This window comes from Netta rufina (genome assembly GCF_964035555.1).
Source record: "Netta rufina genome assembly, chromosome: 3".
NCBI classification, from domain to species: Eukaryota; Metazoa; Chordata; class Aves; order Anseriformes; family Anatidae; genus Netta; species Netta rufina.
In genome coordinates, this window is record NC_140125.1 from 15,593,772 (window position 1) to 15,611,691 (window position 17,920).

Genomic DNA, 17,920 nt, shown 5'->3' on the forward strand with positions numbered 1-17,920 from the left:
ACAAAGGCATGAAGAAAGTCCTACAGTCTCCTTGCATCCTGAGAGGTAGAAGCCAAGCTAAAAAAAGAATGATAAATACTGAAAAGAAAAAGCATAAATAATTCCCAGGGGAGGCAAGCTTCGGCTGTATTTAAGCAGAGGTAAAACAATGGCTGTTGGCCAAAGATGAGTGCACGTGCTGCTTGGCTCCCAGCCCAACCACACTTTCCCTGAGTGACCAGATTATGTGGACTTTCTGTGCCTCTCCAATCAATAGCTGTCCTGTCTCATGTGGGAGATGTGAGGATAAACTTGAGATGTGGTTGTGGTCTGTGGGGATGGAGACGTCCACACGTGGGGATGGTTCCTGTTGCCCTGTGCCTGATGTGTTTTCACGTACTGTGACTTGTTTCAGGGTTTCAGTGCAAACCTAACATGCCAAGCTCTGTTAAAAGTGCCATTTAACAAAAATTTATTCCCTATTCTGCTGACAGCAAAACTGGGAAAAGGCTGGTTCGAAAGGGCAGTTACACAGCTTAGAAACTCAGTAATCTTACCCATGGCTTTTGTTGCTTGTAGCGAGCTATAGAAGCAAAACCCAAGGACTCTAACTCCTGTATCTGTTCCTCTGCATGGTATTTTTTTTAGGCTTGGTTGGCTGCTAGTGCCCTGGTGGGCTTTTGTTGGCTGTGAAATAGGTGAGGATCTTAGAAGGAATGGTAGTTTTTTTTTTTTTTCTTCTTTTTTTTTTTTTTTTTCTTCCCTTAATTGCTGAAAATGACCTTATTTAACAAAAAAGCACATTTATTTAATAATAATGCTAAGGGACAGAATTTGTGAATAAATTGCAGATTTAGCCTTACAGTCTTTTCTCCATTTTCCTGTCCAGATTCACAGAGCAGAGGTGTTTGCCAGAGCTCACTTCTTTGTGATTTATGGGCTAGAGCCAGAAGATGATCCTCAAAGAGGGCCGTGGACAATTTTTATAGCTATAATAAAGTGGCTTCTCCTTCAGAGACCCTTCAGTGTCTGATCTCCAGCTGCACACTGACCACCCTCACGTTAAAGTTGTGCAGCAGAACCTGCGGGGTGGTTATTTTGGGGAGCGCCCCCAAAACCAAATGACCTGTGGCTGTTTGCCTTGCTGATAACACTTCAAGGATGCTGACTGAATCTTAGAGCTGCCTTCCTGCTTCTGCCTGTGCTGGCGCTGCTCTCTGCCTTGCTCTGCCTTGTGAGCTCAGGCAAAAGTCATCCTCGTAGGTGAAATGCCTGGGGAACATTAGAGTGCTGTGAAAATCATATACATGACAAGTGAGGGTCAGTGCTGTTGTCCTCAGGCACAGGAACCTCATTAGGCTCTTGTTTTGTTGTGGCTTTGGTTATTTAGAGTTCAACGTATTTGTAGTCTCTGTGCAGCTGCCACGTGGTCATATTTTAACAAGCAATTCTGCCCGTATAACAAACACACTCATAAAATTACAGAAGATATTCTCAGTAGGATTTCTGCAAACACTTGGTAGCGTTTGTGGATAAGACGAGACTGCAAGAAAGTTGCATTGAATTTATGAATTGAAACTGAAAAATTGAAATTCCCAGCAGGTGTCTGGGACATGATATGAATCCGAATACAAATATTTTCTCTAACTTCTCTTTTATAATACCAGCTAACAAGGGAGTGCCTGAAAATCATCCTGTATGGAAACACTGGCTTGTACTGTCTACTGTAGGTCTTGTGTTTCTTTCATCCTTATATTCACAGCAGAAGATCCCCAGTGAAATCTCCTTGGTAACCAGAAATTCTGCTAGGAGACCTTTGACAATCTTCTGTTAATTTTCATTGATTGCTGCGTCCAGAAAAGATAATCATTACTGCAGTAAAAACCAGTTTCAAAAGGCATTTTGCAAATGCCTCAATTCGGGTACTGGTGGATTACGTTGCTTTAAAAAGTAGGATTTTAAGGATGGGGCAATGTGACTAAGGGATGCTCCTAGGATGGGCCAAAGGTATTTGAAAATACGTTTGGATTATTTTGATTCGGTGTGTCAATACGATTGAATTAAAGGCAATATAACATACAGCTATAGACGTAAATGCTCAAAAATCTCCTAACTGTGGAAATAAAGGCTAATTGATCAAGCTCACAGTTTCCAGTTTTGGAAGGTAGCATGGACACTGAATTAAAATGGTTTGATTTACAGATTTGCTGGTTCTCAGAGAAATCTCATTTGAAAACCTTGGCTCTAACTCTCTCTGTTCCATTTCGGTGGTTCTGTGATGACAGGTTTCAGTCTCAGCATCATTTATTGCACTTCTCTGAAAGGCACCATCATATTGACACACCGCAGAGCTAGGGGAGTGTGAGTCCTTCTAAACCATGCTTCAACAGCGTGCCGAAAACAAGTCTGGATAGCGGTGCTGACAAAAGTGCTCTGATTAATTCAGGGGCTGGCAATTAAAACAGATCTGTAATTCTTTCAGCAGTCCCAGGGCTACAGATAGAGCAGAGACAGAGCTTCCTTGTGTGCACCATGGGCCTCTCATACAGGCTGGGCTGTTCCCCGCAGCCCCTTGGGAGGGGACGTGCTCCTGTCCTGCACCCTAGAAGTGGCCACGAGACCCCCCCACCTCCTCCAGCCACTTCTCTGCCCCATGATGCTGGTCGGCTGTGTCCAGGTAGCCACAGGATATTCCTATAAGCTAGTGCTTCCAAAAATATTCATTTTATTTTATATTTTATTTTATTTTATTTTATTTTATTTTATTTTATTTTATTTTATTTTATTTTATTATTTTATTTTCTATTTCATACTTTATTTTTATTTTATGCTTTTTTTTTTTGTTTTCTTTTTATTTTTAATTTTAGTCTCCTGCTCTCTTGCTAAGGCTTTCTCTCAAGCTTCCACTTCTAAACATTTGAAGGCTTTTGATCTCTCATTTCTGTATGCTCTGCATGTATTCCCATTAACCTGCTAATGGAAAAAAATAATTGAGTATTTCGAGGTTTTTTAACGTTAATAAAAAAAAAAAAAGAAAAGAGCAACCAGCAGCTAGGAGAAGTGTTTGCCTTGCTTGTGTTCTGGCAGCACTGTGCTGATTGGCAAGGAATTGGATATTCAGTTTTATGCTGATATGCTTCAGACAGCCTGCAGATGATATTAAACTATAACAGCGTTTGTTATGCTGGCTGTGGTGTGTCATGGGGGTAACCAGAGCAAGACCTGTAGAGAATGACAGCAACTTTTCCAACCGCACCACTTGTTTTCTTTAACAAACAGCATCTCAGGCTGTTCATTTTTATATGCTGTTGCAACAGGAGATCCAAATTTACCACAATGATTTCTCTAGTTTTGCATCAGCTGTGTTTTTTAGCAATTACAGTTGCTTATTTTAACCATTTTTATGGTTTTTGGTTGCATAATTAGAATACTTAAAACCTGCTGTATGGAACCTTCAGAATACAAATGATCTGATTATTTGGGCTTAGTGTTTTACTCCCATCCATACTCAGTCAGCACCGTGGCTGCTGTCTTAACTTTATTTGCAAGTCCATTCACATTTTTTTTTTTTAAGAAAACGAAATAAATTACTTGCTTAAAATAGTTTATGGCAGGTAGAAATCTCGTGGGGAAATCTTCATTAAAGGAACACTTGGTAATGGTATTTAATGCCATGTGTAAGCGGAGGAGGCCAGACTGGCCCAGGGAACAGTCCTGGGTTTGCACGGCCAAGAGGATTTTAAAATGGGAAAATGTAAGATACAAAGGAAAAAAATAAATAAATGTGACAATGGTATTTAAAACAGGTTTTGTGAAAAATACGAGTGGTCTTCATAAACCGTTATAGAGCTGGAGTCTTAATGAGACTACAGAGCTGCACATGCCTGATACATGGTTAGGGTTGTAGTGTTGAGGCTCATACAAAAATATACTGAAAATATTCTTGTAAAATATTTATTGAATATGATGAATACTCGATTTTTACCAAAAGCACTTGTGTACCAAGAAGATCCTTTTAAAAATAACTACTCCTATATGTATATTTTTTTCCCATTATAATTAAATTTAAGGGGCACCTCTGCTTTAATAAGGATTTAAACACTTAATGTCAACAGTTCTTTTTTTTTTTTTTTTTCTTTTTCTTTTTTTTTTTTTTCCTTTGGGAATTTGGCTTCAGAAACAATGTTTTAGAGAGCTGTTCCATTGAGCACTTTGACAAAACAGTAATCCTGTTAATACAATGCATATGTTGTAATGTTTGTGTACAGGGCTAGTGGCTCAGCTGTGAAGTAAGAAGAGATCTACACTTTTTTTAAGAGAGCCCTTTGCTCCCTGTGCCTATTTAGTTCTTTCCTCTTGTGTTTAGGTTACCTGGGGGGCACTAACCACTGCCAGCTGAGGCAGGAAAGCAAACACCTGTTTCACATTAAGAACTGGGTGTGCTCATTCATTTTATATGGATGGCCAAAAAGCTTATGGCTATGTGGTGGTAATATAAATCTTCTTAATCAATTTGCATTAACACAGGTGTACGCCAGACTGAAGTATTTGGGGGCAAACAGTTCCTATGGTATACGTGCATGTTTCAAGGTTAAACCTGCAAAAGACTTCCATGGCAATCCTTCTAAAGCTTTGAGCACATTGTCTTACTGTAACAGAAATGCCAAATCATCGCTCAGAGGTTAAGGGATCACATAGCAGGAAAGTGGACGTTTATCATTTTAAGGCTATTTTCCTTTCTGCCACCAGGTGTCAGTAAAACCTAAGAAATACAAAATCACTGCAGTGGATTAAGGTGATTTCTATTAAATCATCCTTCTTTACAGGTAAATAATTATTTAAACGTTAATTGGGATAGTTATTTCCTTTAGAATTTGTGTGTTTGTCGACAAGTGCAATCTGTGTCCTTCTGTAGATGGCTGCTCTGTTCACGCACTGTAGGATATACGCATTTTTGCATATTTACAGATACGATCAGTATTACATTTGTGCAAAATCCTCAGGCTGGTAAGGAAAACACAGGTGGGATTCAGGAGCTGGCAGCTCTGCTTTGGAGGTAGCAACCCTGCTGGGAACTCTGCTGCTAAACCTCCCTGCTACTTACACTGCAGCTTTGCTGGTGCCAGCATTTTCTCTGTTATGGTTATGGAAACTGGGAGCTGGAAATGAAGTAGGGCTTCTGAGGTGTTGATGTAAAGCTCTGCTCCCTTGACTTGTATTTGGGAAAGAAAGCACATGAGCATCTTGCACTCAGAGGCTACAGCACAGATGATATTTCTGGAAGAGGAATGTTGAGGGCTAGCCTTTGCTTGCACCACTTCTCCCGCACTGCAGGTATCCATCTCTCACCCCTGAAATGCAAACAGGAAAAAAAAGTTTGTTTTTTTTTTTTTTTTTTTCACATTTCCTTTTAGCTTTATTGCTTTGTACAAAATAATGACAATAAAAACTTAAAACCTTGGATGTCTTTTGTTTAAAATGTTTGCCAATACAGACAGCGGTGATTTTGGCACTGTCGACATGTATAACACTGATTTAGAGGTGAGGTTTAAAGGTAGGAGATGTTTTTTTTCCTGGGATAAATGTAGTGCTTACAAATACCGTAACTACTGTTTAGTGAAAAATTATCTGCCTACGAAGATAGCTTGTCTTCTAAATAAAAACGGAATAAAACTGTGCTCAGATAAAAGTTTTCTTTACGGTGGAAGGTTGCCTTTGCTCTAGGTAATATGCTCTATATATCTTATCTCTGCGTATGCAGATACTTTGTGGTTTAAATTAGGTTGCAGACGTACATTTCATTATTGCTGGAGAGTTTGTTCGAGATGCCTTAGCCAGGACGCTCTTCATTGTACAATGGATTTGTACTTGTATATGCAGAGAAATAAAAAGCCTGTGATAGCTGTAAATAGTTTTTCATTAAGTTCTTTGTTGTTGTTGTTTTATTTGGGTTGGGGAGATACATGATAAAAATGCAAAGAGAAAACGCGTTTGTTGTTAATTCTAAAACATATTTGTTCACATTTTTTAAGTTATCATTTCAGGATAATATTTCAAAAGGACAGTAAAATGGAATTTTCCCAGCAGCTCTATGGAGGGTTGATTGCTGTGTTTTCTGGTAGGTTTTTAGAATCCCTGCCATGGTCTTACAACTTTGGGTTTTGTTTTTCTTGGAGCAGGCCAAAGGAGCAATCAGTTGGGTGAAATTCGAAATTCTTTGGCGTGTTTTCAGCAGTATTGCGAACAACCTCGAGAAGCCCAGCCAACAAACTCCCAGCCAGTATGGAAAATTTCAAAAAAGTTGATAAAAGTTCTCAAAAAATCAATCTGAGAAAAAAAAAAAAAAGTGAATCTGCTGACATATTTTCTGATGTGCTAGTTTATACCATTTTTACACCATAAGCATAATTTCCTTTTACTTAGAAGAGCTGCTACAAAGGCATAGGAAGAAACTATCCCTTTGGGTAGTTTCTTTTGGGTAGAAACTTGGGTGGGAAGGTTGGGAGGGATTCAAACATGGGATTTGTATCAAAATCAGAGAAGGAGGAAGAACAGAACAGTGGTTTGGTAAAGGGTCATTTTATTCTTACTTGGCCTTTCCCTTCTTCATTAGGCTGGGGGAACCTCAGTGGGACCTGGTAGAGCCTCTGTCCTACCCTAGTGTCTGTGCGTGCACATTGTATGTGTGTATATAGATAGGCTGATCCTCCTTGATTCTGTGTTTGGATAGCCTTGCCTCTGTGCTTTGAACATCACCCACACTACTATTAATGGTAATAAATGGAAACTGAAGTGTGATTTTTTTTTTTTTTTTTAACACCTCATAAGTCTCATTAGGTTAATGTGGATGGGGTGTGGTAAGAAGAAGGTAAAGAAATGAGGACTCCAAGAAAGGGGAGGGAAGCTGAAACAGTGAGTTCTTTGTTATTTGTTAAAGAGAATGTCAATAAAAAAGTTTAAATTTGGGGGAATTTGTTGGAACGTCGTCCATGGATTCACCTGTAATTGTCAAGTAGTGATCTGCCTGCTGCAAAACTGCCTCTGTGTCTCAGGGGTAAGAAGGAGGTAAGAAATACACTTTTATTTCCTGTTTAATGAACACAGGTTTTTAACAGGTCTAACTAAGATGTTATGAATAAATTTATATTTCCCACCCATTTTGGAGAACTTGAAATCCACATTGATCTACTATGAAACCTGATTAGAGATATTATAGATGGTGTAAGGAATTGCACATTTTTCTATAATGTTTCCTTGTTTAAGCTATATTGTGCTAACCAGAATGTTCCTACAGATAATTGTGGTGAAATATGGTGTGTTATTGTTATAAAATCCATAAAGAAAAATGATTGCAGTATTTATCTCTGGACTAATGTCCTCTGTCTAAGAGAAGCTGTCATTAAGAAACTCATGGAGATGGAGTGGTATGCTGATAAGAAAACTGTCTTGAAGAGCAGCATGGCAGTAAATACTGAAGGGTGCATTATTGCAGGAGTAAAAATACAGAGATGAAAATTGCAGCTGATTATGCTGAACGTGGTTTAGGAGAAAGGATTCAAAATTAGCCCAGAAACTGGGACTCACCTCTTGATTTCAACTTCTAAACCTGTTTGCTGTTGTCTGCTTTGGCGTTTAAACTATGGTGTTCGTGTGGTTTCACGTTTATTTACCCGTAGATATCCATATTTATCCTAGAAAAATTTAAGGGTAAGCAGGACCTAAGGCCAGGGGGAGTGGTGCTGCTACTGCTGCAAGTACCACTGTGGATTTTCCTCTGACCTATGCTGGAAAAGACAGAGATGAGAACAGACAACATATTTTTTTGAGTGTTGTCTATTTGAAATACTTCTATCTGTAAAGAGAAACCCAGAATACATTGGATTCCTTTTTTATTTTATGCTTGTAGCCTCTTAGGGAAATGCCTGGATGCATTTAATGATTTTGAATACATTTTGTCTTATTTTCCAGTATCCCTTCCTTCTACACAATCCTTCCCCTCCCTCTGTCGTGCTGCATCTATCATATTTCCATGCTGAAAGATGAGCCCATCCGATGGGGGCTTCTACATACATGCAATTTCTAGCATAGCTTGTGAAGTGTTTTTTGTGTTGCCTTCAGAAATGTTCTAAAGGATTTAAGAATAATATAAAAATCACAAGAAAGGAAGAAAAGCTGCTTACTTGTACAGTTGTGAACCATTTTGATGCCCCAGTGGGGTAGTGTGGAGTAAATTGGAAAAGAAAGCAGCTGGAAGTTTGGATGGGATCTGAGAGTTTTTTTTTTTTTTTTTTTTTGGAGGGAACCAAGTGGAGTAAGTGATGCCTTGTGTATGAATTTAATGTAGAGTTTCTAGACAAATGGCAGAATGCCCAGCACTGCCTTGTGTAAATGCCATAGGAGATGAATTAAATGCACTGTAATGGTGTTCCCAGAATAGCTGCTGTAAATAAAACATAAAATATATCGACCCATGGTCTGAAGAGCTCTGAAGTGGGGTCTGTAGGGTGACCATCTGTTAATCTCTAAGTGTATATGTAACAAGAATTTGGGGCATCAACACTTTTTGTGACTTGCTAGAACATTCATTTAACCCGATGCAATAATTTTCATCAGTCAGTCACCAGTAATTGTGTCTCTCTGAAGAGCAGTATTTGATTTCTGAAGTTCACCCTCTGTCCCATCTATGCTCTGCTAGTAAAATCTATTTTATATTAAGTCCCAGCCTTACCTTGGACATATATACTTCTTCTGGAGGCCAAAATCTGTTTGTGGACTGGTGACTCCTCAAAGATGCCAGAGGAATGAGGAAGAATGGACATAACCTGCCCTTTTATCCCTAATGTCCTGTATATGTTCTTGTTATTGTTTCCTGTGTAAAACAGGGGAGGTTCTGAGGAAGGTGAAAAGGCCTCTTGGTCCATGGTATTATTCATATGATAGTGATACTTCCAGATCTTCTGGTCATCCAATTCATTTATCCCAGGTTTCTTGCATCACCAGCATCCAGCCAAAATGGAGATTTACTTCATGACTGTGGGTTGGCAGAAGATAAGATAAAATAAGCTGTAAATGATGCTTCTAATGGGGAAATATGGAGATGCTGGTGAGAAGAGCAACTGCACTTTGTATTCTGGAAACGTGCTGCGCCTTTGTCGCATTGGCTTGGGTTACTGAATGCAAGATATCTTCGAGACAACGTGGCTGTACACAACATTTTTCCTTGTGTTTGGTTTGAGAGTTGCCAGCCTTTTCCCTTCCAGCAGATCTATGTATATGCACCTGTTGCTCCCAGGCAGGGATACTAGGTTAAAGGCTGGACTAGATAATTTTAGCGGTCTTTTCCAACCTAATCATAATTCTATAATTTACCAGGGTAAGTCTGTGACATCCAATGTGAGGCTATTACAATGCCCATTGCCTTCTGCTTTCAGGTTTCCTGAAAAGCTGCATGAGGTTTTTGAAGCCTTATTTGCCAACAGACATATCTTAAATTTGTATCATGCAGACACATTTAACCATCACCTTTTGGAGGTGTGATGCAGTGTCTGACAGGATGAATCAGTCATAGGTCTAACGAGAGATGGGTCTCCTCTTCTTCTATCGATGTCTTTTTGGGGATTAAACAGTTAGTAGGTTTTTAATATATTTATATCTCTGTTTGCTTCGATAAGCAGAAATAGTTGCATTTTACACATCCTCTTTAATATGAAGGTAGATGAGGAATCATTTGTAGTGGTAACAGGACTGTGCTCCCCACCTACAAATTAAATCAGAAGTAAAATCCCATGTTATCTTCAGTTTGCATTGGCTAGATCTGTGTCAGGCCTGACAGACATGAGGAAATTGGCTATTTGAATTTTTACTTGAGTACGCATCCAGAACACTACATTCAAGGCCTGAGACTCAGCTGGATAGAAATAGCCAAGAAAGTTCCTACAGTTTCAATGTACTTTTTACAATGGTCTGATGAAATTCCAAATAAGAAGATTAATAAGATATTAAATACTATTTTTTTTCTTTGAACACATAGAGATAGCATTCTTTCAAATAATTCCGAAACTCTATCATTGAATGTGAAGTTTAGCAGTAATTCTGATTATTTTGCACAAGGGATCACCTCGTTTTATTTGTGGTAACTTCCATACGTGCATGTTGTGTTGGGGTTAATGAGTGTTTTTAAAACAAAGTGCCATGACTCTGAATGTTAGAAAATAGATTCTATTAAGTTTACTTGACTGTGATTTCTATTGCTGTGCCTCCTGGAGAAAGGGGAAGGTACTTGTCTTTTGTCCGTTCACTGAAAAATTCCATTCCATACCTGAAAATTTTTGTCTGCCTCTAAATAGTGCTGCAAATAATTTCTTTTTCATGAAACACAATAGAAGGCAGTACGTGTGTGTGTTTGATTTACTGACTAGACTACAAACATCATGGTAATCGGTGCTGATTGATCAGTTAGGAGAAATCAGTTTTGTGTTTAAGAAGGGAAGGTAAATGCAGAAGTGTGATTATTTTGGCATGAATGTAGCAACAAAACCATGGAGTTGTTCGCTGAACCCTTTAATTATATCTCCTTAAGAAGAATATTTTTTTCTTTACTGTTGTGTTTGAAGCTGCTGAATAAGGACATGCAGGCATTGTGAAGTGCCTGCTCCCCTATTAATGGACACCATCCTTGGTGAGGATGAAATTCTTAAATTACAGGCAACCTGCAAGTCTATCAGATCTTTCCCATGTACTGCTGCATTCTGAGTGGTAATTTATATACAGTTTGCATTGTTATCAGGCAATTTTTCTTAACCTATCCTAAGAACCAAAAGGCAGTCTAAATGCTAATGAGCTTGAAATGCACTACAAGAGTGTATCCAAAACTATGTGAGCTATTAGGAAGCAATAAGTATTATAAATATTGCATGTACTTAGGAGTTCATTTATTATATTTGGGAAGTGAATCAGTTATGAGATCTTTTTGAGAAAGAGTTCTGTTTGGTATCCGCTTCTAAGTGAGATATATGGCCTATTTCCAGAACAGAAAAATGCGAGCTTAATGGTTCTAATAAACTAATTTAATTCCCATTTCTATTTATTGGGTAAAAGAGAAAATGTGAAAAAGTGAATTAAATTTGGCTAATTTGTTCCACCATTAATTTTTCATCTTATATTTAGAGAATCAAATATATTGCACATTTCTGACTTCAGTTTGGCATAGATCGTGTCTGTTTCCCAGTGTTTTTTAAGAGCAAAAATATTCATTTTCGGGATACACTGAGAAAATAAAAAGCCTCCTGGGGAAAAAAGTAAACAAGGGATGTGAGGATGATTTTGAATTACATCTTTGTTTGTCACTGCACAGCATGGAAAGATGGAGAATTTAAGAAAGCTTCTATCCCCTGGTAATGGTCACGAGTAATTTAGCTTATGTTTTTAAAATTGCATTGAATTGTCATCAGATACTCTTTTAGTACTATTTTTGGACATTGTTAATTCCAATATTTTCAATTTAACTTTAGTTGCAAACAGATATGGGAAGCCATTAATATGTTTCGGTAATTTTACGCTTTTTCCCTTAAGTAATAGCATGAATAGGAAATCAAACCTATGAGATCAAAGACCAAATTTCAGGGTATTGTTAAACATCCTTAGTAGCTCTAGCAAAGTAGTTTGGTTTTGATGACATTGCTCATGCAATAGGATATTGTTCAGTGAATGTAGAGTCCTACAGTGACAGCAATAGTTTCATTCACATAGAAATATAAAACTTGTTAAGTGCAATTATTCTTTTCAACCAAAACTCTGTGTACCACTATTAAACCTGAGGATGCCTTAGCCTAACCAGAGAAATCATATTAACTGGTCAGTTGATACCCATGGGGGAATATCTCTAAAATAAGTTATCTCCTTTTGTGCTGATCTTTCAAAGAATTGAACTGATGTTCCCCTGGTCCCATGAGAGCATTATCTTCTTTTACAGTGGGAATAGAAAATCACATGTAACATTTAGGCAGGATTGGAGATAGTAAGGAGCAGTGAACATGATTTATAGTTCCACTTCTTACACATTTTTATTAGTGTACAGTATATTGCTAGTAATTGGTAGCTATATGAACCTAACAATCTGTCAGCTTAGCAAGATTGAATAAAGGCAGCATATTGAATAAAGGCAGTATCCTTCATATGGAGAAAGTGATTTTCCTTCTGTAGTATGTTATTTTAGCACAATATAAGTAGTGCAGCATAAATAACTGCAATCTAAGGATTGTGACTTTTTGTTGCACTGCAATTTTTCGTATTTTTGTGATTAACTTAAAAACAGGGTGACCAATATGATGTGTCCTCATGGAACCATTGTGTTAGTATGAAGAAGCTATAGACCCCCAAATCTTCTTTAAAATAGTATTTTTCAAAAATAAGTGAATTCTTTCCTATTCAGGAAAACAGAAAACTTGTTGCTATAATCCTCACATGTAGAATTTGAGAAGGTTGCTGGCTGTGATATGCTGAAGCATGGCAGTTTAAACAACAGCAAGTTAGTAGATGTTTTCTTAATGCTATGGAAAACCTGTTAAATGGTCAAGTCACCCTGTGAAGTCCCTAAGTACTAATTAACAGTCACTTGTTTATTTTGTGTTGGGTAACGATCCATCATGTAATGTACTGGCTGTTTGTCATGTGCAAACATCATCTGCCAAGCAAAGGAGAAACCTCTGCTGTGGCCTGCTGTGAGGGCTGGCTGTGCCATGTGTGGGTAGCAAAGAGAATACCCTGCTTTTAAAGAAAGAAGAGAGTTATCATGCTGCCTGGCATTCAGATCTTTCAATCCTTTTCATATTTTCAATATCCGGTAGCAGTCCCAGAAAAGTGAATGACTATTCTGAATTCAGCCTCTAATCTGAGTTTGATCCATCTCATAATGAGTTCATAGGGATTTCCACAGTGCTGAGTCAGACATCGATTCACTTAACGGGCATATGACTTTTTCATTTTAGAGTATAAATAACAATAACCTATGCTTCATATGAGACTTGAATGGCTCTTAATTGGAATTACAATCATGACCATGAAGAAGCAGAAGTAATCATATGCAAATAACGAATTAGCTGAGCCAGCTAAAAAGGCAAACCCACAAAGCGGTTCCTTTAATCCTTCCAGAAATGTACTTATAGATTTGCCCAGTCCCTATGAACTAAGTAGTTTTGCAGCAGAAACTCAAGAGCAGAAAGAAATTCCTGGAGCAGCAGGTCATTGCAGAGAAGTACCTCTGGGGAACACCTTCATTTGCACGTGACTGAGAGCACAAATGTATTGAAGGCAGGCCACTAACTGCAAAATGACTATCAGATGCTTGATCTTAACCATTACCAAAAAGAGATGAACTGTCACTGAAGCTGTGCCGGGTGGAGGGCTCTTCCCCAACTGATGAGGAGGTCAGATCATAGCAGATATAGGGAGAGCTGGATTTTCTTCAGCTTTTCAAGAATGAAAGATTGGGTTGCACAGCTGTCAGCACTAGAAACCTCTTTAAGTCAAATACTGCCTTGGTAGCTTTTACAACAAGCCTGCAATCTCTGTGCAGCGTCAATAAATCCATGTATCAAAGGAACCTGCATTTGTTTGCTAATCTCTGCAAACTATGGAGGGCGTGGAGAGGTGTGAATTATGAAACAGGATGACTATTCTGCTTCTGTATCTCAGTAAGTGCTGTTGAACAGAAGGAAACGTTCATTTTGTCTGCAGTTTGTATGCTCACTTCACCTCCAAACTTCACAGAAGTCTGGATCTAAATACATGCTATGGGCACTCAGTATTGCTGTGAAAAGGATTGCAGGATAATATGACATCTCTGTCTCTGGTTCTAATTAGAGTGCATTTATTCCTTGCATACTTAAAATAATGGAACACAACGTTTTAGCAGCTCTTGAGTCTGTACGTAGCAATGTGATTTACCCAGCTAGTCATCGGCACAAAGCTGTGCCAAAGCACACTGTTCATTATGATCATATTACTGAATGATAAATTCTTTTAAGCAAATTCAGTAGTGCAACAAATAGGTGGGATTTTGTTCTTAAGCTGTAAAGACTATGAGAAATGATGAGAAAATTAAAATGTAATTGTTCCATAGTACCAAGCATTTACAGTGTATGGGAAAGGATCTGTGACAAAGTGGAAGACAAAGTGCACCCCCCTGTATCCTAATGGCGGTAATGAAGGATGTTTGGAAATGTTGCCTAAAGAAAGTTCCAGTCCAGATGCTCAGAAGTGCCTAACCTTTGGCTGCAGGTCATTCACTCACGTGTATGGTTTTAGAAAAATACTAAGTATGCATCTTACATTTTGAAATTATTCATAACTCCATTGGCCTTTATTTAACATTTTGTTTTCTATTTTCTTTTTCCTGATGTGCAGAGTTTTTCTGTCCTCCTTCCTCAACTCTTTAGATATCAGAGTTGCACCTTTAACACCTGAAGACCTGTGGGGTTTGGGTCACATGCAAGAGTGAAACAACCTTGTGGAAATCTCCTCGGAGAAGCTCAGCTCTTTGAAGAGGAATCTTGTAGAACATAATTGCTGTCTATTTTTTTTTTTGTTTTCAAAAACCTTTATCAACCCATCTCTGTCTTCTGGGAACTTGACTTTTTGCTGTAATTGAATCAGACTCTTAATTAGCTAGATCCTTTTCAGAAAGTACAACTTATTGCAAAATACAAATTTACTTTCTCCTCGTGCCTGTGTTGGGCATGAAAACAAAGGAACAAAAGTCTTGTACATACTTTTATAACTAAAGTTTTCCTCCCACATACATTCATCTCTCTCTTGTTTCATTAGTTTTGGAACAAGATCACCTCGCCATGGAAGAAGAGTATTATTTCAGCACAACAAATCTAATGAGCACTTGAAATTGAATGATAAATTCTTTTAGATCATGACCCTTGTCATCTTTTACATGACTTGATGTACACAGACCTAGTAGAAAACAGTAAATTAAATAGTGGTTGCTTTATCATACAACACTTATAATTACAGAAGAAAAACAATCAAATATAAAAAACGTACTTTTCAATGTGCATGTATACATATGGTAGGTCAGTGAGCCGCCTTCATGTCATTAATCACTGACTTTTCCTTTAATAATGCAGATTCTCATTCCTAACTTTTCAGGAATTAATTTAGGTATTATTATTATTATTTTAAAATATATTGCCATCTCTTAAGTCTCCTTGCCTTCCTACCAAACAAATTTAATGCATAAAATATTATTCAAAGGGTTAAATATTGACACAACTCAGGTCAAGATGTAGGATCAAATCTCAGCCACTTAGGAGTTTCTAATTTTGCATACCATCTGCAGCTATAGTGTCAATGTCCTTACAGATTTTCATGGGAACTTTGAATTGCAGGATCACAGAATGGTTAGGGTGGGAAGGGACGTCTGGAGGCCATCTGATCCATCCCACTGCTCAAGCAAGGTCACCTAGAGCAGGTTGCCCAGGACCACATCCAGGTGTCTTCTGAAGGTCTCCAAGGAGGGAGATTCTACAGTCTTTGGGGAACCTGGGCCAGTGCTCAGTCACCTGCACAGCACACGAGTACTTTTTGACGTTCAGGGGGAACCTCCAGTGTTCCTGTTTATGCCCATTGCCTCTTGTCCTGGCACTGGGTACTACAGTTAAACAGTCCCAACTATCTCAGCTTCTCCTCATAGGAGAGGTGCTCTAAGCCCTTGATCATCTTAGTGGCCTTCTGCTGGACTCTTTCCAGTACGTCTAGGCCTTTCTTGTTCTGGGGTGGCCAGAAGTAGACAGAACAATCCGGATGTGGCCTCACCAGTGCTGAGTAAAGGGGAAGGACCACCTCTCTTGATCTGCTGGTGATACTTTGCTTAATGCAGCCAAGAATACCAGTAATTTTAGTAGCAAGGGCACGTTGCTGACTCCTGTTCACCTTGGTTACCATTAGGACCCCCAGGTCATTTTCTGCAGAGATGCTTTACAGCTGGGTGGCCCCGAGCATACCATGCTTTCAATTTAATACCAACTGGTGTCATTGCTCCCAGGTGCAGGACTCTGCACTTCTCCTTGTTGGACATCATGGGATTCCTGTCAGGCTACATCTCCAGCCTGTCTAGGTCGCTCTGGATGGCAGCATGGCCCTCTGGTGAACCAGCCACTTCCCCTGAGTGTCCATACACCTGAGAGTATTTTAAGCCAGAGAGAATACCAGAGACAGTGAGAATTTTTATGTGGTAGAAAATGCATCTGATTTTTTTTTTTTTTTACTTTGCCTAGTTGCTGTCTTTCATTTTACCTTTTGAAAGAGTTCAAGTTTGTTCACCCTTTATAGACAATTCTCAGGATTACAATGTGAAGTAGCACCAGAGGCTGGTGCTTTTTTAAGGAAAAGAACTTCATAAAGCCTTTAAAATCTTTTTTTTTTTTTTTTTAAAAATAACTCAAATCCTAACACAATAGATCATGAATGTTTGATAGCAGTGAATTTAGTTCATCCCCACTAAAAAACAAAAACAAAAAAATCACAAATTGTCCAGTTGACCCCCCCTGTCTCCTCCCCCCCCCCCCCAAAAAAAAAAAAAAAAAAAAAAAGTAACTCTAGGGTCTGGCTTGTATTTGTAATTCCTGATCTGAGTGTCTCATTTTGCCTTGTCTTCCAATTGTGACCAACTCTGATTTCTTTTATTTCCTATCAGGAAGAAAAATCAAATTAAACAACATTTTAGCTGTTATTACATTCCAGAAGATTTTTGTCTGTAAGTGACATGACTTCTTAGTCAAGTGAGGCTTGAATATACAAGATGTAGGGAGGTTATTTGAGAAATTGCCTTGTAATTTCTCAATAAAAGCCTATTCTTTTAAAAAATAGTTTTCTGAAGGTGATATACTTCTTTTCCCTGATAAAAGCTGTTGAATGTGACAGGGATAATCTTTGCTGAAGTTTTTGTTTGCCTTTGAATTTATTTTGCTGATATCGATCTTGAGTATGTGTTGAACTCAAATGTTAAATGAGACATAAAGTACTTATAAATAAATATGGCTGCCAAGTGATCACATTTCACTTAAATTTCTTGAGAATTAAATAGCAGTAATTAATAGGATAGCATCTTCTTGCGGTTGGCTTAGGAAGTACTTTTAAAAACACTAACACATATGTAGCATTGGTCTGGGGATGGTACCAGACCTAATAAAATAACTTGACAGTTCTGCAGTTCTCCTACAGGGAAAGAGACTGCAGTGATATTTTGCTTGATTTTACGCTGCTTCAACTAAAAGCGTTTATTTCAAGGACACAGAAAGGACACTTTTTTTTTTTTTTATTAAATGAAGTTTTTTTACCTAATGGTACCTATCACAACCCAGAGTGTCTGTGGTTGGGCTGCAGATCAAGTAGATTGCTTGAGGTAGGAGCTCATCCAGATCCTGCACTGCGCATGTGAAATCACACACCAGGATACTAGCCAGTGTGCTTTACCCAGTCTCCTATAAATTATGTATAAGGTTTGCAGTGAAGTGGTGCCTGGGGTTTATTTGTTCCGATTTTCATTGCAAACATCTAGGAAATGTCTTAAAATATCCTTGGTCATCATATTGTGTCCTACTCTCGGTGTATGATGCAATAACTTAGGAAAGAGATAGATGATGACTGTACTAAAAATGTACTGTAGATCATACAATGAGGCAGGTAGCTTGCAGATCACTTCAAGGAAGTGAAATGTAGGGAAATTGTTAACTAAAAAAGAACACCCAAACTGTTGGTCAGAATTTAATCATGTTATAAAAATATTCAGAATAATGAACGTTCAATAATGAAATGTTGAAATAAGATTTACTGCTAGCTTCAATGTGGGCAGGGGAAAGCAAATTATTTTGACAATATCTTTCTATTTTTTCCTGTGCACAAAGGAATGTGTTACTGGGTGAGCTGAAATGGA